General features: G+C 49.6%; 1 protein-coding gene across 1 annotated transcript in view; it reads left to right on the top strand.

Annotated features, from left to right (window-relative positions):
- The first annotated feature begins 7,656 nt into the window (after positions 1 to 7,656).
- The window catches only part of LOC147662732 (uncharacterized), a 49,218-nt gene continuing 35,871 nt past the window's right edge, over positions 7,657 to 21,003 (top strand). The window contains exon 1 of the mRNA XM_086950940.1: positions 7,657 to 8,040. The gene's annotated coding sequence lies outside the window, so the exon portion shown is untranslated. The remainder of the gene's footprint in view (positions 8,041 to 21,003) is intronic.

The following is a 21,003-nucleotide window of genomic DNA, read 5'->3' as shown; positions in this document are numbered from 1 at the left end:
ATGTTGTTCCCCGGAAGGAGTTAGACTCTTTTTGCGGGATTTTAAGGGTCATTATGTGTTACGAGAATTTGATGTCAGATTGAAAAATGTACCAGATCACTTGTGGGCAAAAGGCCCAACTGACGTAGGTTGTATGCACATTACACCATACCGTGTTACACTGAAACAAGGTGTTGTCTTACCACGAATCAGACAATACAAGTTACCACCTGATGCTGTAGTGGCTTTACTGGAAATCATTGAAGAGCTCATTGCCCAGGGAGTGGTCGTAGAGACCAACTCCAATATCTGTAATTCCCCTATCATTCCGATTCTTAAACGTACTGATCCCAATGCACCGCCAGTATATTGGCTGGTGAATGATTTGAGAGAACTGAATAAATGCATTGTACCACAGTACCCTGTGGTCCCCGACATCTCTTCCCTATTGACTGCTATTGATTCAGAAGCCACGTTCTATACTGTAATTGACCTCAAGAACGCCTTCTTTAGCGTACCCATTGATCCAGAGAGCCAATATCTCTTCGGATTCAGTTTAAATGGACGAAGTTTCAAATTTTCACGCGCACCTCAAGGATTCACAGAAAGCCCCAGCATCTATAGTCAAGCACTGAAAAGACAACTAGATTGTATTCAAATGCCAGTTAACACCGCTTTACTGCAATACGTCGATGATCTGCTGATCACCGCACGAAGTGAGCCCGAATGTGAACAAGCATCACTGACAGTTTTACATTTTCTGGCCGACAAGGGACACAAGGTGTCTCCTTCGAAGCTACAATTCTGTGTTCAGCAAGTTGTGTACTTGGGTCACTTGCTGTCCAAAGTGGGGAGACAGCTCACTCCTGATCGCATTCAGTTAATTGTAAATATGCCACAACCTCAGACACAAAAGGAAGTGCGGGCCTTTATAGGCCTCACCTCGTACTGCCGACAATGGATTCCTCAATATGCATTTCTAGCTAAACCACTCATCCAGTTAACGACACAGGAGGCAGCGACTTCGACTGTCCTTCCGTGGACTCAGGAACATACACAAGCCTTTGAGGAATTAAAGAAAGCTTTATGCCAAGCACCAGTTTTAGCGACACCATGTTACAGCAAACCTTTTACACTTTTTGTTTCAGAACGTGTTGGTACAGCGTTGTCTGTCCTCACTCAAGACCAAGCAGGTTCACATAAGCCTTGCGCTTATTTTTCAAGTACATTGGATTCAGTAGCCCAGGCACTCCCTGCGTGCTTAAAGTCAGTGGCAGCAACAGCGCTAGCAATCAGACAGAGCGACTCAATTGTTTTAGGACATCAATTAACAGTACAAGTTCCACATTCTGTAGAGGTTCTTTTAAACAGAACTCAGACTCAACACTTGACTATAGCACGACTGACAGGTTATGAATTGACGCTATTCCAGCCACACATAGAAATCAGGCGCTGCAGCATTCTAAATCCCGCAACATTGTTACCTTCAAGTATGACAGATTCAGCCCCGCATGATTGCATAGAGATCATTAATGCAGTGACAAAGCCTCGACGAGACTTAACAGATGTCCCACTGACAAATCCAGACCTGACACTTTACGTGGACGGTTCATGCATGAGAACAAGTACAGGAGAATTAGTGGCCGCGTATGCGGTGACCACTGAAACTGAAGTCAGAGAAACACATCGTATTGACACACTGTCTGCTCAAGCGGCGGAGCTCATCGCTCTGACCCGAGCTTGTATACTAGCCAAGAACAGAAATGTTAACATATACACTGATTCCCGTTATGCGTTCGGAGTTGTACACGACTTCGGAATGTTATGGCAAGAACGAGGTTTCTTGACCTCTCATGGTGCCAAGATCCAACACGGTCCCCTCATTCAAGCACTGTTAGAAGCAATACATTTGCCCTCGGGCATATCCGTCATGAAGTGTAAAGCACATACCAAAGTTACAGATTCTGTTTCCCAGGGTAACGACCTGGCAGACCAGACAGCAAAACATACAGCATTGACTCACACCCAGACTACTGATGTGACAAAGACAATAGTACCAACACAGTGTATGACAGTCAGGGATCCTACCCTAGATGTAATCGATATCCAGACACATGCCACTTCAGATGAAATAAAGAAATGGACTGAACTAGGAGGGATTCAGACAGATCAAGGATGGGTCACGAAGGGAAAATCTACATGGTTTCTCCCTGACTCAATGGTTCAAATCATGATAAATACAGCACATAGTCCGGCACATCTAGGAGAGAAAGCTATGTTAGACAGTTTACAGAATCTCTGGTACAACAAACACTTACGAGCAGCAGCAAAACAGAAAGTGCGTACTTGCATGATCTGTTGTCAGTTCAATCCAGGTAAAAGCGTTCCTGTAGAGCAAGGTGGATTCCATCCTCCCGATCACCCTTTTGAAGTCCTCCAGATGGATTATATCCAGATGGACCGTTGTCGGGGATTCAAATATGTCCTCGTAGTTGTTTGTGCACTTTCCCGTTGGACCGAAGCATATCCAGTCTCAGATTACACTGCCCCGACCACTGCCAGGCAGCTGGTTCGAGAATTCTTCCCACGATACGGCTTGCCTCGTGTCGTGTACTCAGATAACGAACAACCGTTCTCATCCGAACTCATGAAACATGTCTCCCTTCTGCTAGGATATCAGTGGAGATTCCATTGTGTCCGACATCCCGAAGCCGCTGGCCTTGTAGAAAGGCATAACCAGACACTAAAGACCCGCCTTGCCAAAGTTTGTAAAGAGAAAGGGGTCGACTGGATAGTCGCCCTGCCAGTTGCATTGTTCTACATGAGAATGGTCGCCCATTCGAGATCAGGGCTATCCCCGTACGAAGTGGTTTTTGGCAGACCACCGAATATGTGGGGGACGCCCGTTCCTAAGAAAATTACCGATGTTGATTGTAATATGCTGACAGATTACCTTGCCTCCTTGATGTCTGCACTCCAATCATGTCGTTCACAGGTTGCTGCAGCCTTTCCTGACAACACTGATGTAAAGCCGCACGATGTCCGCCCTGGAGACACCGTCCTAATTAGGAACTTTGACAGGAAAAGTCCGCTGGAGCCCCGCTGGAAAGAGCCGAAGACCGTCCTTCTTACTACGAGGACCGCGATCAAGGTGGAAGGCAGAAAGGGGTGGATCCACACGAGTCATATTAAAAAGTGCAACGAACTGAAACCAGAAACAGACTCGTCCACCCCCTCCAAAGACTGTATTGAACTTAGTGACTTTAAAATTCACGAACGAGAGAAAACTCCCCAAGAGGAGTACAGACTGAAACTTCGATCTAGCAAGTCAGACAGTTTAATTGTTTAAGTCCTCCCTTAGGTGAATCGGTTAAATAGTTTCTGACATGTATCCCCTAGATCGAGATAGAGAGAGAGAGAGACAACTCAAGAAACGTACATATTACAAATCACTCCGCAGCCACTGTATAGTGACTTTATTGATTATGTTTTTTCTAAGTCTTCTGATTATTGTTGCGAGTATATTGCTTCCTATATACTACCCTATCTTCAAACGTGAACAATCTGCTTACAATGTCACTGCTGAACATTCTTTTAGTGAATTACCTCCCCACGAACTTTCTTACAGACTCGCGCTGCGCAACAACACATTCATTAGTATGTTACACCATTCCCATCAGACTAACAATGCTACCAACTGCTGGATATGTGGCCGACTCCCTCCTTACCAGAAATACAAAGGAGTTCTGCCCCTCTTTCCGTACCCGTTCACGCATAATGGCTCCTGTGGTGCATGGTTTAGAATAATTAATTCCTTAGATCCTGATGTTGCTGTTTTCAAAGGGAGCTGGGTTTGGGGAAACTTGAACTTAGTTCTGCTTAATGCCTGTTACCCTGACAAGAAGGGACTTCCCACTAGAATAGGAACTGATCTAGAAAATGAAGTATATGGATTAGGTAATTATACAATTAACCTTATGATTCTTACTGTTGAATCCGAAGCTGTACCCGTTCTCCCTGCTATGTCAGTACTCCCAGTCACTGGTGATTTATGTGTCAGTAAGAAAGGTTCAGTACACTTAGGTCATAGTAAATGTACTACTGTGGTCGAATTCAGTGATCAAGGCAAGTCTTCCTTTAGAGCCACCCGTCATTCCTACTTTGTTTGTGGTCATACCGCATACATACGCTTACCTCCAGACTGGGATGGTACCTGTTACATTGCATTCCTTCTGCCACCTGTTTTTCTAGCGCCTCCTGATTATCACAGAAATACAAATCTAGTAAAGAATAGGCTCCGAAGAGATCTCCCGATTGTCGACTATACTGAAACGGCATGGGAACAATACACAGATTTCAATAAAGGATTCTTTTTCTTCACAGGTCCCGTCCAAAACAGTAAATTAATACGTAGATTAACTAGAACACTTGAAGCAGTAGTACATGAAACTGCCTCCGCCCTAGGTAACTTAACAGAGGAGCAGTCTGCTATGCGGATTGTTGTCCTTCAAAATCGCCTTGTTATTGACGTCATCTTGGCAGATAGAGGTGGAGCTTGTAAGGTCATCGGGTCAAGTTGCTGTGTTTTCATTCCAGAAAACGCGCCATCTGTATACAAAGCTATTACACGTCTTCATAAGATTGCAAGTTTGATACATCAGAATCCAGGCACCTGGACTTGGTCCGGTTGGTTCTGGACAACGTTGACCGCTTGGGGATGGAAGATCCTATCCTTCCTAGGCATTGCCCTTGTCATAGTATTCAGTTGCTGCCTGTGCCTACAGTGTGGGCCAGCGATTTGTGGACTGTGTGCCACATCGTGCATTGAACATTCCAGTTTTCTCTCAAACCGCCAAAGGAAGAAAGACGAGCACATGATGTTACAAGAACAGACTGATCGATTCATGAGGATCGATATATCATGAAGGGTCCGTAGGGAACAAGGAGGGAATGAGGAAATATAAATTTTATGGTCAAGTTATGTTCCCTAACGTGTACCCCACCGTCTCCATGTACCAGCTTAAAGTGCATGTAACTTCCCTCCTGTGCCAGCTATGAACACGCAAATACATTTGCGTCCAACGTTAACATGTCCTCTTTCAGACCCGCCATGAACGGGTTGAATATTCAGTTTCTAAGTATGCTATGCCAACGTCTTTTTGTGGTGTACTTTACACGTTTTTCAGCTTTGGCGAAGTAGGCCCTGAATTCTGCCATCGAGCCTTTTTCTACCTTCTGACTCTGAAAGCCTCAGCCCAGGCTGCCTCTGTACCCGTGACCTCTGACTTACTCTCTGTGCGGCTCCCGGCGCTTAGCTCAGCCTGCTGCCTGCCAAGACTGACTTCAACCTTCGAATTATCTGTTCCGCTCCTCGAAAATGCATTCCTACCTACTAGTTTAAGTAAACATCCCCCCAGCTGCAGAGCAAAGGGCCCGGCCTCACTGTCTCCGTGCAAGTAATTCATAGTCCCTGTTACCATGCTACCATGGAAGGCCCATGCCCCCACGCTCCTCATGCAGACACTTAGGCGCTTATACACGCACTCACAGTCAGTATAGAATAGCTTCTGCCCCAGAGATCTTTTCCGTCCAGATAACTTAGTTCCTAAACATCAGATACCAGATATGATAGAAGCACAAGTTGATCTGACATGCCAGACTTCTGTCTCTTTCCGCTAGTGTAAATGTCAAGTCCCCTGCACCCCCCAGTTCCACGTCACTCACACGTCATGCAGTTGCGCGCGCATCCAGGCCTCAGATTTCTGCTGACATTACAAAATTCTGCTTTGTTGCCACCCACTTGTGACACCTACCTGTGACGTTTCTAGCACACACCTCTATGTTCACGCCTTCTAATTACGTATCACTACCACGTGTGTGTTTTATCTTGTTTCTCTCAGCTGTTACGCCTACTGTATTGGTTTCTATAATACAACTTAAGTATATAAGCTATGTATTGTCAATAAAATATTGCTCTATCCCTTCCTACACCCCAGTGGTGGTAGGAACATGATATCCTGGTCAGACCATTCCTTTTTAAGGAATAAAACCCCTAAGAACTCTAACACCACGGACTCTGCGTCTTTCTTTCCGATTGAGTTATTATTGATTAAGTACTTACCTGCATAGAAATTAAGACGGTAAATCAAATATTTACCACATAGGAGTACGGAGTATGATACCCTGATTAAGAATTAAGAGAATACTAAGGCAGAAAAGTGACGTTACAAATGTGTATATATATTTGACTTCGTTTAAAGTCTTATTTGGTGTCATACCCAGGCCTTTCAGACTCTTAAAACAACAACTGGTTAGTATTCATCTTGTGGAAAGGGGTCAACCCTACCTGAGGTTACAGCTTAAAAAACACCGCAGAGTCATAGTGGGCTCTGCTCAAGCCTGCAGGATGGGGGTGGAGAGGCACCAGAGGCTAGCACTGAGCTGTCTCCTGCTGCCATAGGCCTGGAAAGTGAGATAGTATGGACAGTGGTGAAATGAAAGAAGAGTGACTTGAAATACCCTGGCCTTGTGCACCTGCAGAGACCAACGTCTGCCACATGTCTAGTCATCAATGAAAAGTGTGTACGGGACTGTAGGCTGAGCTAGCAAACACAAACAAAACAATACACTTACGTTTTGGCACTGCAGTAACAAATCCAACAGGCTGTTCTTTTAATTTCTGCATTAAACATGCCTTATGCCCAACTGAATTTGATCTGGTGAATAAAATGTCATGGTATTTTTAGTCATCAATGAAAAGTGTGTACGGGGCTATAGGCAGAGCCAGCAAACACAACCAAAACAATACACTTACGTGTTGGCACTGCCGTAATGAATCTTCCTTTTAATTTCTGCATTAAAGCATGCCTTATACCAAACTGAATTTGATCTGGTGAAAAAAACGTCAGGGTATTTCTCTCTATTTACATTGCTGTATACCATGCCGTGCATTTGAAAAACCCGATAAAGTGTTTCAAAAAATAAAATTGAAAAAATCAATAAGCTGCCAGTTTAATTGCACCACTAACACATGTTCTCATATATTTAATGAAATACAAAGTCTCGCTTCCAGTTGACAGCTTCCTGTAAATACTCTTTAGTCCTCTGCATCAGTGGTTTGAAGATGTGAAGTGAAGTTGTAAATACTTTTTTGCAGCAGCCCCCGAGAGTGAGAGCCTGTAACTTGGACTGTGTGTGTCTTCAGTTTAATGCTTTATTTGGTTTGTCAGACACAACCATATAAGCAATCAATAAAAACAACACTTGTATTTTACAGAATAAAATCGTTAAGTTAACAAGTCTGAATGAAACACATGCAAGAAGCAGTATTAAAACCAATAATTTCCATCTAACACAATATACTATACAAAGTTTCAGGTGCTGAGCATATGATCCATACTAATGTCTTAAAAACATTCATATCTGTGACATCTAAAAACCCAGGTCTTTCCTGCCACAAAATGTTTGTTGTGTGAAATGTAGTCACTCCTGGAGACTGGGAATGGAGGTTCCGTTAGTGGCCACCAGAGGGCGCGCCTCGGGATGAACTCTACAGAGCACAGGGCATGAAAGGGGGAGAGCTTCCTCTTCCGGGTCAGCGGCGGCAGAGACAGCCCCAGCACCGGATGGTGACATCACTTCCGGCCCCTACCCATGGTTGCCTTGCCACCCTCCTGTGCTGACCTTGGGTGTCTGCCCCCAAGTATCACCCGCAGGGCCGGGTATCCTGGCGGCGGGAGCTTCCTCCAATGAGGGCCCTGCAGGAGCAGCCGTGACCTCCGACCCACCCCAGGAGTGGGCTGCCCTCCCTGGAGTCCCTGTGACCCAATCCTGGCTCAGGTTGCTTCCTCGTGCCCGCCCCGCCCCCACAGCTGTTTGACCTTTGTCTGGCAGCTCTGCCCCCTCTTCCACCCTTTCAGCTCCATCTGCTGCGACCACGGACCCCCGACGGGGCCCTTGGATGGAGGCGGCGAGGCCTCCGGGGGCCACGGGTCCTTCAGCTTGAGCCGGTCCCGGCCCCTCCTCTCGCCTCGAGTGAACCGACCCCCAGCACGTTCAAAGGTGCGTGAAAGGAGGGAGGTGTGTGCATGAATGTGTGTGTGTATGAATGTGTGTGTGTGCATGAATGTGTGCACGAATGTGTGTGTGTGCATGTGTGTGTGCATGAATGTGTGTGTGCATGAATGTGTGTGTGTGCGCGCATGTGTGTGTGTGCATGAATGAATGTGTGTGCATGAATGTGTGTGTGCATGAATGAATGTGTGTGCATGAATGTGTGCGTGCATGAGTGTGTGTGTGTGCCTGAATGTGTACATTTATTTATTTATGCGTTTTTATATAGCACGGACTTTACCCGAAGGTGTCAGAGCGCTTCACAATAGGAGCAGTAATGATACATGAGGAGAACATTACAAATTACAAAACCAAACGTGAAGTTACATGAGGCAAAGGTGACAATTGTGAGCAAACAAATACAAGAGGAGCAAACGGTGCATTACAGGAGGAAAAAGTGACACCTGTGAAGGTCAGGGGCGGATTGGCAAGGCGGGCATTTGGGAATGGGCCGAAGGGCCGCTGCCTCAGTACCCTCTGTGGGCCGTTTTTTTTCTCCCCTGTCCCAGTCCACAGAGAGTGGACTAGGAAAGGGGAGAAAAAAAAACGGCCCACAGAGTGCACGGAGACAGAGACTGGGAAAATGAAAGCAGCCTCGCTGTGCGGCCAGACCGCGATTGTCAGCTGTGGCCTCTCCTTCACCCCTACCCTGTAAGCAATCAAGCTGAGGCTGGGCTGGGGAGGGGTGATTGTTTGCAATAATCGGCCTCCCTGGGGGCCAGGTGTTTCTCAGGCCTTTGAGACATTTGCACCTCGGCCCCCTGGCGCCCATGTAGCCCAGAAACGGTGTTAGTCTTAACACCTCGCCCACAGCCCTTCACATTCAGGGCACAGTGGGCGAGGAAGAATGGGTCTTGCTGTGGGGGCCTGGTGATGTTTGGAATTTTTTTGTTTTATTTATTTATTTATGCGATTTTATATAGCGCTGACTTTACCGAAGGTGTCGGAGCGCTTCACACTAGGAACAGCAATAATACATGAGGAGAAAATTATAAGTGGACAAATTACAAAAGCAAACGTTAAGTTACATGAATCAAAAGTGACAATAGTGAGCAACCAAAATACAAGAGGAGCAAACGATACATTACAGGAGGAAAAAGTGACATGTGTGCAGGTTACAAAAGCGTACAAAATACAAGTAGAGGTATAATACTGCAATTAATGGCAGACACTCCAGCACAAGAACAAACGTTACGTAGGCAATGGTGGCACTTGTGCAAGTATCTAAAGCAAACAAAAGTGAGAGGTAGCAAACAGTGTGTTACAAGAGAAAAGTGACGTGTGCATGTTACAAAAGAGTACCAAACACAGGTAGAAGGATAATACTGCAATAAACAGCAGATTCTCAGACCACAAGAACAAACTGGGAAGGCACTTCCAGAGTCATGGAGAATAGAATTTTCTATAATAAAAGGTCTTCCTTCCGATAGTAGAGAGGGTGTGAATTAACTTTGGAAGTGTCTTTGGAGGAGGAGAGCTTTGAGGTCAGTTTTGAAGGCCTGGGAGGAGGTGGTGGTCCGGAGCTGGGGCGGAAGAGAGTTCCAGATTCTCACTGCGCTGCCTGAAAAGGATTGGGCCATCGATCTTTCTTTTTCTTTTCCTTCATGCATACATGAATGTGTGCATGAAGGCCTCAGTACGTGCGTGCTCTTGTGAGGGGTGGGTATTTCACCCTCCTTTCTTCCTGTGTATTTCAAGGGTTCGTCCCGATGGACTCAAGAATCTGCATCAGGATTATGTGACAACATTAATTCATTCGGTTTCGGGAAGGTCTTGGCCTGCAGTTACACCCCACTCACTCTCCTGAGTGTGCGCTCAACCCGCTGAGTTACCTTCACAGTCCAAGGCCTGGAAGGCGCCTCCCTTGAAGCGCTCAGAAGCCTGGCTTCTATGGGAGGCGGGGCACTGATGGGGGAGGGACACTGATGGGGGGGAGGGGCTCTGATGGGGTAGGGGGACGGGCACTGATGGGGGAGGGAGGGGCACTGATGGAGGGAGGGGCACTGATTGGGGGAGGGGAGGACGGGCAATGATTGGGGGGACGGGCACTGCGGGGGGCACTTATTGGTGGAAGGGGGACGCGCACTGCGGGGGTGGGGGGGTCCTTGCACCCTCTGTTATTTTCATGCAAGTGGCCCCCTCCCTGCTGCTTGTGTTTAGACCCTTTAGAGGCAGATGGCGCATTAGGGTTCGATGCCCCCCGGTACACACAGGGGCTTCGGAGAGTGGGGGGCTGGTGCCAGCAAGCTGACGGGGAGCAGCCTTGGCACGGCTAAATGTTTCTTACAGTCTTTGCCATGGTAATATGTCCCCTCGGCTATTATTTCACTCACTCTGAATGCACTTTTATGCCTCAACTGAGCAGCCGAATTCGTGTTCCAGGCACTTAAATAAGAACTGCATTTGTATAGCTCACAGTTCACTTTCGACCGCTCTTGGGCGCAGGTGTCTTGGCGCTAGGTAAATTGCACACTAGAGACGAGAATAACACTAATTAGTGGAAAACAGACGCGTTACAACAAACATCTGTTATTTAGCGCCAAAATGCCATTCTGGTTGAAAGTGCACTTTACAATTCATTTTGGAAGAGGGGATGCATAAGGGGGTGAATTTGATGTGCACAGGGATGTAAGTTAGTGCACAAGGAACACAGAGGAGGAGCAGATTCAGGGGAGTGCTGAGTATTGAAGGATGTGGGATGGAAAGCACTGATTTACACTTTGGATAGAATAGATGTTTTACAAGGTATTTACACAGCCCAAGCACACCGGCCTTTCACTGGCCAGGCCTGGGAGGGGTTTCCAGGCCGGGCCTGCTTGAAAACTTTGGTGCAGATTTACAAGAAAGGGACGCATCTATAGAGATGCGTCACTTTCCTTGCGCCACTCTAAAAAATGCTTGCGCCACCATGGGTACGCCATATTTACAATACAGTGACCATGGCGGAAGGATTGACTGACAGGTCAGAAATTCTGACGCATCTGTTGGAGAAAAAGTCACGCATTGCTGGAGTCATGTCGCAAGCACGACGCAACTGCAGCAATGTGTGTTGAGGCCTATTCCCACTACACCACATCACTACTTACACCTGCTTGAAGTGTTGATGCAGTGGCATCCTAAAAATGGCGCAGTGAAATCTTGTAGATTTCACGGAGTCACTTTTACGAGGCCTTCCTGCGTGGGAACGCCCACCCTGCATACATTATACGTGACGCAGGTATAATGTGACGCAGGGCTATATAACGTGACGCATCTCCTTAGATGCATCACGTTGTAAATAGGCTGCATTGTTTACACCACTGTTGCGTCAAAAAAGTGACGCAACTGCAGTGCAAAAGTCACGCAAGGAGCTTGTAAATCTGCCCCTTTGTGTTGATGGTTTTTACAACACTGTAAGACACCTGATGATAGTCTCAGAGAAGCGTATGATAGAGGGCTAAAACAAGAGTGCATGTGACAGAATTGATCTCAGATCTCGCCCCCCCCCCCTCCTTAGACTGTGCCGCCTGTCACCAGGGGGATTGGGTGCACAGTATCTGCTTTGATCGCAACATGTAACAAGCTCTTACAATGCAACGGTCTCGCCTTTGCAAAAGTTAGAGCTATTGACATTGTAAATGACAATTTTTTAATTTGTGTTGGTTTTGAAAATGGATAAATAAATGGCATTTTCATTTACAATGCCAGTAGCTTAGACCTATTGCATACACACACACACACACACACACACTTTGTTGCAGAAAGTTGACCGCGGGTTAGTTCCATTGTATAGCGTGGGGATTCGAGTGCATTATTTGGGAAGTAAATCTCGTGAACCAGTAAAGATGAGGAAAAAAACTGAGTTGCAGATGTTCCGCCGTTGTTCCCCACTGTAGTGAAAACTTGCACCTCAGAAAAAAAGTGCAGTGTGTGACAGAAGATAGGTGGAAGTGTAGCTTTGAGGATTTCTCACTTACACATTTATGATTATTACTTGTTTTGCCCTATTGAGGAAGTACCCTTAACAGCATGCTTTTTTTGTTTTATATTTTATATAGCGCAAACTCGACCCGAAGGTATTGGAGTGCTTTACAAGAGCACCGTATTTATATTACACATTCAGGCACGGGGAGATTCAGTGATTTGCCCAGAATTTGGACCGAGTGCGGTATTTGCCGCTCTGCGCCGCACCCTAGTAGCGGTCTTTGCCCCCACAATCCTTGTCTGCGGGGCGATTGCAAGGGGGGTTATTTCTTGTCTTCTTTTAGAGGGTATGCACCTTAAAGCCAAGGCCTAAGGCTCTGCATACGGTAAATGGTGGCGGTAACATGCATCCTGCGGTGGGCCACACTATGTATAAAACTACAACACACACCCCAGGCACAAGGCGCGCCGAGAGATGGGTGTGAGTCACAAGCGTCCATCGCGCAATAATCAGGCCACACTGTTGTTAAGCGTAAAAAGCCATTTTATTAGGACCAGGCTGCAAAAACATCAAACAGCAAAATACAAGAATCATCAACAATAAATCTCCCTCCCCAACATCAACTCCATCTTCATACACTCCAGCCTCTCCGTCCATTCCACTCCATGCCACATTCCGTTCTTCATCCCTTCCCTCCAATCTCTCTTCGCATCCTGACACTACTCTCATGCGTCGTCGTCAACAAAGAGGGAGTGTGATCAATGGATCAACCGGGCACCGATTACCACCTCAAAAGGGAGGTGGAAGGTCCAGTTACAGCGTGTGCCCGTGTGTAATGTACTCAAACAACAAGCGGGGTTGCTGAACCGTTCCTAAATAGAGGAGAGGGAAGGAGAATGGGCTGTACCATAGGGGTATAATATCACCCTTGGGCATCCATTAGGTTGGACATGTTTGCCTCACACACCCCGAAGGATGTCATGCTTCATCATCGGCGGTTGCTCCTCGTCGGGGAGGCGGTGCAATCCCCGACGGGCTCACCTCAAAGAGGGGCTCTTTGGCGGAGATCTTTTTGTCCACTTGCCTGTTGATGAAGTGTGGGTATGTGGGCTAGGGCAATAGTATCCTAAAAAAGTAAGTTTAAAAGGTAGTAGAGGGTCCCGGAAACAACTTTATTCTGGAGGTCCTCCTACTATCATTAAGACGGTGAAATTTAGTTTGTAAGGTCACGGAGAGTTACGTGCCGCGTTTCAGGTCCTGAAGAATCGCGGGAAGAACCCAAGCGAGAAACATGTTGACCGACCATCACAACAGTTTAGTTTGAAACGCGGCACGTAACTCTCCGTGACCTTACAAACTAAATTTCATCTTCGCGAGCCTCTGCAATAGTGCCCCCCAATGCATCCCCCCTTTGCCCCACCAGTGCACCTCATGTTGATGTCCTTTGAGTCCCAGGTTACGGCCGTACACCTGCTGCTCTGCGTATTTCGATGCCCAGTGCGCAAACGAATGCCCCACAATCCATGTGACCGTCTTGGTCCCCGGTCCGCCCACGTAACCTACGAAAGAAAAATAGATTAATTCACATCCGGGAATGCAGCCAACCTCAAACCCAAAAACCCCGGCCTCAGCCCAAAACCCTACTTCTGATATAACCCTCACAACACCGGGACTTCCACCTACCAATACGCCGCATTCTATCCCATGACCAACCCAACCTTGCCGCTGCTGTCGCTGCCCCAATTCGAAAGGAATGGGTCCCAAAGCCTGCCGGATTCAAACCCAACCTACCCACAGCCATGCGCAAAACCGCCAACAGCTGCGCAGCCGTAACCCTGGCCCCAGACGCGTGACAACAAATTTCACCCCCTGTTGCCCCTACTAGCTTCACAAAAGTCCTCCACTCAGTCACTGGGCACACCCCCCCATCCACTCGCACACAACCAGACCCACTTACCCCTCCCCAACTGATCAGTTTTGGACTGACCCAACCAAATCCCCAGACGCCCCATCTCCAATCTGACCTCCTCAAAACTCCTACCACTCTTGGACCTTGTCCCCAACAATTCCAAAACTTTAAATGCCCCCAAAAAACATCCACACCATACAAGGCCTAAACAGGTGAACTTCAAAGCTATCATAACAACACAACGGCAACACTTCAACTAAACGGACCTACAATTCAAAAGTCACTGCTTCCCTCAATACCCCTCCCCCCCTGTTCTCCCTACCCCAACTCCTGAGCATCTTACCAATGACCACATCCTTCTTGGGGGCGAAACCAAAAAACAAACTACCATCGAAAGACAACCCCGCCAACTTTCCTGCAATGGTCGCATCAATACAGTGTAGCACAAAATGTAACACCCCCTGCTCAATGACTGAACGAACTCCGTATGCCCCATCCTGGCGCCATCCCATAAATGAACCAAACTCTTCCCAGCCTGTACGTCCGCCTCGTTGAGTCCGCCACAGAGTTCTCCACCAGTCCTAACACTCTCACTCCCCCAAGGCCCAGACGCCGGCCGGCAGTCTGGTCTTATACTGGTCCGCTCCAGGCGCCAACCTCCGGAACTGCTGTCACTGCAAACGAGACAAAGCATCCGCAATGTCATTATTCGCTCCAGGGACATGCTTGGCTCGAAAAATCACATTCAACCTCAGGCAGTGCAGCATGAACTCCCTCAACAGATGCAGCACTCTGAGGTCTCTCGCCCTCTGTCGGTTGACCAACTCGACCACTGTCATATTGTCCACATGAAACAACACCGATCTGTATTGGAATTCCGCCCCCCACACTTCCAGTGCCACCAAAAGGGGAAAAAATTCCAAAATTGCAATGCTCCTCCCTTGCTTCAACCACTGGGCCGGCCACTCCTCCACACACCATCTGCCGTCCCAAAAGAGGCCAAAACCTGCTCCCGCTGCATCAGAGTAGATCTGAATCTGCCAGACAGTCCGCTCCTCAACAAAATCTAGAAACACCCCATTGAACTCAGAGAGGAACATCAGCCATGTCCGTAGGTCAGCCCGCACCCTCTTGGAGATCCGGACACTGTGGTGAGGTAAGATTGCCCCCGACATGGCCATGCCGAGCCGCCTGCAGAACGTCCGCCCCGCGCGCACTACCCGGCATGCAAAGTTCAAAAACCCCAGCAGTTGCTGCACAGCCCGTTAGCGCAATCCTCTTCTCTCCAATTAACCACAGCAGACATGCCCGGATTTCCTCCACCTTTGCCTGGGGGAGGCGAGCACTCCACTGAACGGAATCCAGCTCAATCCCTAAGAATGTCAAGCAAGAGCTAGGCCCAGCAGTTTTTTCCGGTGCCAAGGGCACTCCAAAATGCCGTGCCCTCTCCTGGAACTGTGACAGGGCCCTGCCACAGTCCCCCGATTGAGCTCTACCGATGAACAGGAAATCATCCAAGTAGTACGTCACGTCCCGATGCCCGCTACTCTGAATAAAAGCCCACTGCAAGAATGTGCTGAAAACTTTGAAAAGCGCACAGGAAATAGCACACCCCATGGGAAAGACCTTGTCTACATAGATGGCACTCGCAAACTGCATGCCCAACAGAGCAAAATCCGCCGGACCAATCGGCAAAAGATGGAAGGCTGATTTAATATCGCATTTTGCCATTTCCGCCCCTGGCCCGCTCACCCTCACTAGGCGAATGGCGTCATCCACCGACGCATAGAGCACCCGGGAGTCTACCTCCGCGATGAAGTCATTGACGGACTGACCTTCCGGCCAGGAAAAAGGTGATGTATCATACGAAATTCCCCTTCTTCCTTTTTTGGCACTACTCCCAACGGGGAAATGATCAGATGCTCAAGGGGCCACTCCACAAATGGACCTGCCACTCTTCCCTCCAACACCTCCTTCTGCAACTTGGCCGCCACCATCCTAGGCAATTTTTTAGCTGATTTAAGGTTGTCTGCCCATCTCTGCACCCTCCGTCCTTGGTAGCCCACTCTAAAGCCCTCCGTGAAACCCCACTGCAATTTTAAAGCCGCCTCCCTGTCAGGGTAACACGCGAGCCACTGGGCCATCGCCTCCACCTTAACCGGAGTAGGCGCCCTTCTGACCAGGCTATCCCCTACCCTTCGCATTTGTGGTTCGCCACTGCTCTGAGGGTGTGGCCAATGTGAAACATTGGGTGATCGCGTGCCGGCCACTGCATTTGGAGCACTCATGTTTAAACTTACAAGGGTATCGCGAGCAATATCCCTTGTAACTCCAGCAGGCACGAGTCGTTCTTGTGCCTGGTTTGGCTGTTGGAGCTGTGTGCCCTGTAGGTGTGACCACTCCTCCCGCCCCAGACTGGGCGGGCCGCGACGGAAAGGACCGATAGGGAACTGGTAGCCCACTAGCCGTGTGCGTGGAGGCCGACGAGTGTGTCGATGCGATCCACAGCTCCTGATCAATTTCACCCCCAAGGTTTTTCAGGATTCACACTAACCCGGTGTTAGACCTGGCACCTTGGCATGAGTCTCCCTTCCACTTTTTGCTGCTGTGCCTCATATGTTTTGCTGGTGTTAGCTGCTCAGAGCACGGTGCCACTGCCAATCAGTGCCACAGTGCAAGTGCTCCCTGTATAAAGTGTATATGTAAATGGTTTCCATGATTGGCTTATTTGGTTTACTGTCAGACCCCAGTAAAGTGCACCAGGAGTGCCAGGGCTTGTAAATCCAAATGCTGCTAATGGGCCTGCAGCACTGGTTGTGCCACCCACAGAAGCAGCCTTGTAACATGTGTCTAAAGTCTGCCATTTCAGAACCTGCGTGCAGTCTGGTACTGTCCTGCTGGCTGGGCAAGTGCACACACTTGCCAGCCCCTAAATCTTCCTTTTACTTCATGTGAGTCACCCCTATGGTAGGCTCAAAAGCAGGGTGCATTGTAAGCATAAGGTAGGACAAGCCCTGATGTGTGTGGCATGTCATAATAGTGAATTACAGCCATTTTCGTTTTTCACTATTGTAAGGCTACCTGTTCTCATAGGCCAGAATGGGCTGCTGGAATTATTACATTCTATAATCCCAGCAGGCTCAGGGAACATGGTAGCAATTCGAATTTGGTATGCCTGAACTCAGAATAATAAAATACATCTTTTAGCAAAGTTTATTTTAATGTTCTGTGTTTGCAAATACCACTTTTAGAAAGTTGGTATTTGCTTGCCTAACCATTTCAGCCCGCCTCTGCTCTGATGTGTATCTGCTGTCTGGTTTGTGTGAGTTACAGGGCTGGGGAATTCCAGGAGACAGTCTGGGCAGCCAGGTGGTGAATAGAAAGATTACACCAGGATGGGTGGGAGGAGTGCCCCTTGACTCTGAATAGGGCTGTGCTCTGCCACCTCAATGCTGGCTCCACCTTCTGTGGAGTGTCTGATGTCTCTGCCCTGCACACTGAAAAGACAAGCCAGAGTCACCACAACAAAGTGCTCAAGAACTGGACTGAACAAGGCAAAGGCCCCCTGGCCTCAAAGAACAAAAGAAATGCAGTATAAAGGTAGGAGCCCTGCTCCTAAGAAATCAGATCCTGCTTGAACCACGAAGAACCTCTGCCCGACTAAAAGGACCTGGAAAAGCCGAAGGAGGAGTACTGTCCCTGACCTGGGGGATTGGCCTGCAGTGGGTGCCTTGCTGAGAAAGGAGAGGAAAAGACTGAAAGAGACTTTGCAGAACTTGTGCTTCAACCTAATCTCCAAGGGCTTGTGGGTGAGCTTGCCCCCTGAACGGAGTCCCAGGAATATTGGACTCCTCCTGCCTCAAGAGCCGCTTGACATTGCCAAAACTTGCCTTGCCGCTGGAGCCGCGATCGACGTGCGACTCGAAACCCTGTTTGCTCTGCAGCCGTGGCCGCCCGCACCGCGTGGCTCCGCTCTGTACGACTGCCGCACCATGGCACTGCCGGGCCGCCTACACCCCGCTGCACCATCCCACTGTGAGCCGCACTGCTCGTCTCGCCACCCCTGCCGCTGGCAGTTAAAGACCGGAGCGTACCGCCAGGAGAATCTGCCCCGTACGCCCAAAGCGTACCGGCTCCCCTGGCGCCGCACTCCTGAAACCGAACCCGCAGCTGCGCACTGAAGAGTACGGCTCGTACGCTCGAAGCGTACAGGCCGCCCCGTACTGCGCCGCTGGCTTCGGGTTAGTATCACGCTCAAAAGCACGACGCACATCCCGCGCCGCATTGTGAAGCCTCTACGACTCGTACCATCTGCTTCGCCCTGCAGTCCTGCCCAGACGCCCCGAACCGAGGCATCTACCCGAGCCGGGCCCGCACTGGAGAAGAGCCAAAGCACGCTCCTGGGACATCTTCACCTGCCGCATCATCCGCGTCAACAACTACAAGCTTCAAGGTACTGTGAGAGTCGCCCCTGACTGTGTGCGCATCGGGCCAGCGTGTCCGCAACGTTTTTTAACTCTTAAGACACAAGAGAGCCGCGCAGACAGCGCGGCACGCAGGAACCATCAAGACACTCATTTTAACATAAACTTTGCCTTTCTAATAGTATTGTGGCCTCATTTGGAAACGGTATTTGGATCATGTGCTAAGCCTATATAAAGAAAATCTATTTTTATATAAAACTATACTGGTGTCCATTTGTGGTGTATCATTGAATTACTGTATGTGGTCATAAATGCTTAACCCATAACGCTCTGAAGTTTAGCCTTGTCTGCTCGCGCCACACTGCCTAGAGGGTGAGCAGGGATTATTTTTAAGAGTAAGTCCCTTGCCCTGACTAGAGGAGAGGTCCCTGCTTGTAACAAGTACTCACCTGTGCCAACCAGAGACCCACAATTCTAACACCCGGGCCCTAAACTTCTCGTCATAGCTCAGCCAGGCAAAACCCCCAAACTGCAACCGAGCCTTTCTGATAATGTCCATGCATTTTAACAACAGAGGAATAGCCCTATCCAGGTGCTTCTCACAGTAGATACTTGCGTATATTAAAAAGGCCGACGTCCAATTCTCCATATTCACTGGCACCCTGGGCCGCCTAGTCTGTTCCCATTCCTCCTTTTTCGAGCCCTCCTTCGCCTGTACGTCCCTGTGTAGCAGCTTGAAAACATCTACGTATTCATGTTTACCAAATCCTACCCTTAATCTTCTCGGATAAGTGTGACCCCAAAGGCATGGCCATGCCCATATAGGGCAATTTCTTCTGATGCTTGTCCTCCCCCTTTCCGTCTTTGTCCTCCTTCCCATCCGTTCGGTCATCCGTCTCCCGAGCTTGTCCGTTTGCACCCCTGCCATCACCACCTTCTTACCTGTTGCAGACGCAAGCACCCCCGCCGTTTGCCCCCGGCCCCCACTCCCCCTGCCTCTCTCACAGACCCCTCCCTCACTCCCACCAACCTGCACGCCTTCTTTCTGCCTTCCTTCGGGCCCTCCTCCCAAGCAGCCCACCAATCGCCCTCACCTGCCAGATTTGACTGCATCACTCCCGGCCGTCGCTCCGAGCTGCTGTGTTTTGTTGTAGACACCTTCGCTTTGCCAGACTTCTTCCGAGGGGCCTGCAAGACACCAAGTCCACTGTTGCTCTGTTCCTTCCCCCCCTCCACCGGCTTCCACACCACCTCACGTACCGCTTTTTTCACACCCTTCTGCACCTGCACACCACTCCCCATCGCCCGTTCCACACACGCCGCCGGTGCCCGATCCCACGATGGAGGGAGAGCCGCAGACTCCCCTACTGCTTCAAGGCGGCGTCCAGAGGCTGTCTTGCACCCAGCTGAACCTGCCAACCCTCTGCTGACCTCTGTCAGCTCCAACCCGGGCGGGCTCTAGCATTGCCAGGCCTCGCCGCCGTTCTGGCCATCCCTAACTGCCCCTGCCTGGTACCCCTACCCCCATGCTCCTCCAAGGGGTGTCCACCGCAGTACTCCTTTCACCCCCAGGCCTGACCTCCTCCGAGCCCACGTTGGGGGACCTCCCCTCAGCCCCCTGGCTTACTGGGGTGCTGGACCGAAAACCCACTGAAAGATCTAGGGGCCCCACCCCCTCCCCCAGGGCCCCACCCTCCACACACAGGCGGCCTCCTCGCCGTCGCTACCCACCTCCCGCTCTACCCCCTCGTGAACAGCCCCCCAGGCACATGCCCTCCCGAAAGAACGGCCCCCTTCCTCCCACCGGCAGCCCCAGCCCTGCCACTCGCACCTTGCCCTCCGGGCACGACCGCCGTGTAGGCATCACTTCCGCTCAGCGGGGGGACGTCCTGTGCTCCCCTCCATCCCCCCCCCCGGTTCCCGCCTCACTTTGCCATGATGCTGCCAACACAAGCCGCGGAAGCAGGCTCTTGCGCCGGCCTCCGCGCGATGCTCCTCTTCTCCTGGCGCCCCACCCAGCGTGCCTCAACCTGCCTGAGTCGGCTCCTCCAGGCAGGCGATTACAGCAGCGGACACCCCCGCGGGAGCCGTCTGCGGGGACCGCTCCAGGCCTACCCATGCTTCATTCAATACTCCCGGCCACAGCAAGTCCTCCCGTCTGGCCCTGCCCAGGACTCGCAAAGCCTCCTGCACCGCCTCCGCAGAAATCCCCGACATACCGCCACACGCTGGAATCAGCCCGACTACGCCAATCACCTCACCACTGACCAGTGGCTCCAGTCATACACCACTCCACCGTCGCCTGCAACACGTCCTCCGCAAACCTGTGAGTAAATTCACTAAAACCACCTAACAAAATCTGCCCAAATCGACCCCCTTTGAAAACTATTCCCACCCAGCAATGCCAGAATGCAGGAAGAGGAAGTCGCCTTCCTCTCCTGCATTCTTTTACCCACCCCCAAACCACAACCTTCCCCCCCAGCCTGGCCCTTCCCTGCGCGAACAACCCCAGGGGAAGACTAGACTGCGTCTTTGCTTCCCCTGGGGCCCTCCAGTGTGTTTCATAAGGGGGAAATTCTAACAATCCACAGTTAACTATATGTTAGTTTATAACACCTATTTTTTATGTGTAACGCGGAACCTGATCTTTAATTGCATTAATCGGACTCAAAATG

The sequence above is a fragment of the Lissotriton vulgaris genome, unplaced genomic scaffold (assembly GCF_964263255.1).
Source record: "Lissotriton vulgaris unplaced genomic scaffold, aLisVul1.2 SCAFFOLD_211, whole genome shotgun sequence".
In the NCBI taxonomy this organism is placed as follows: domain Eukaryota; kingdom Metazoa; phylum Chordata; class Amphibia; order Caudata; family Salamandridae; genus Lissotriton; species Lissotriton vulgaris.
Note: the sequence above shows the minus strand (reverse complement) of the source record. Positions and strands in the feature narration are given on the sequence as shown.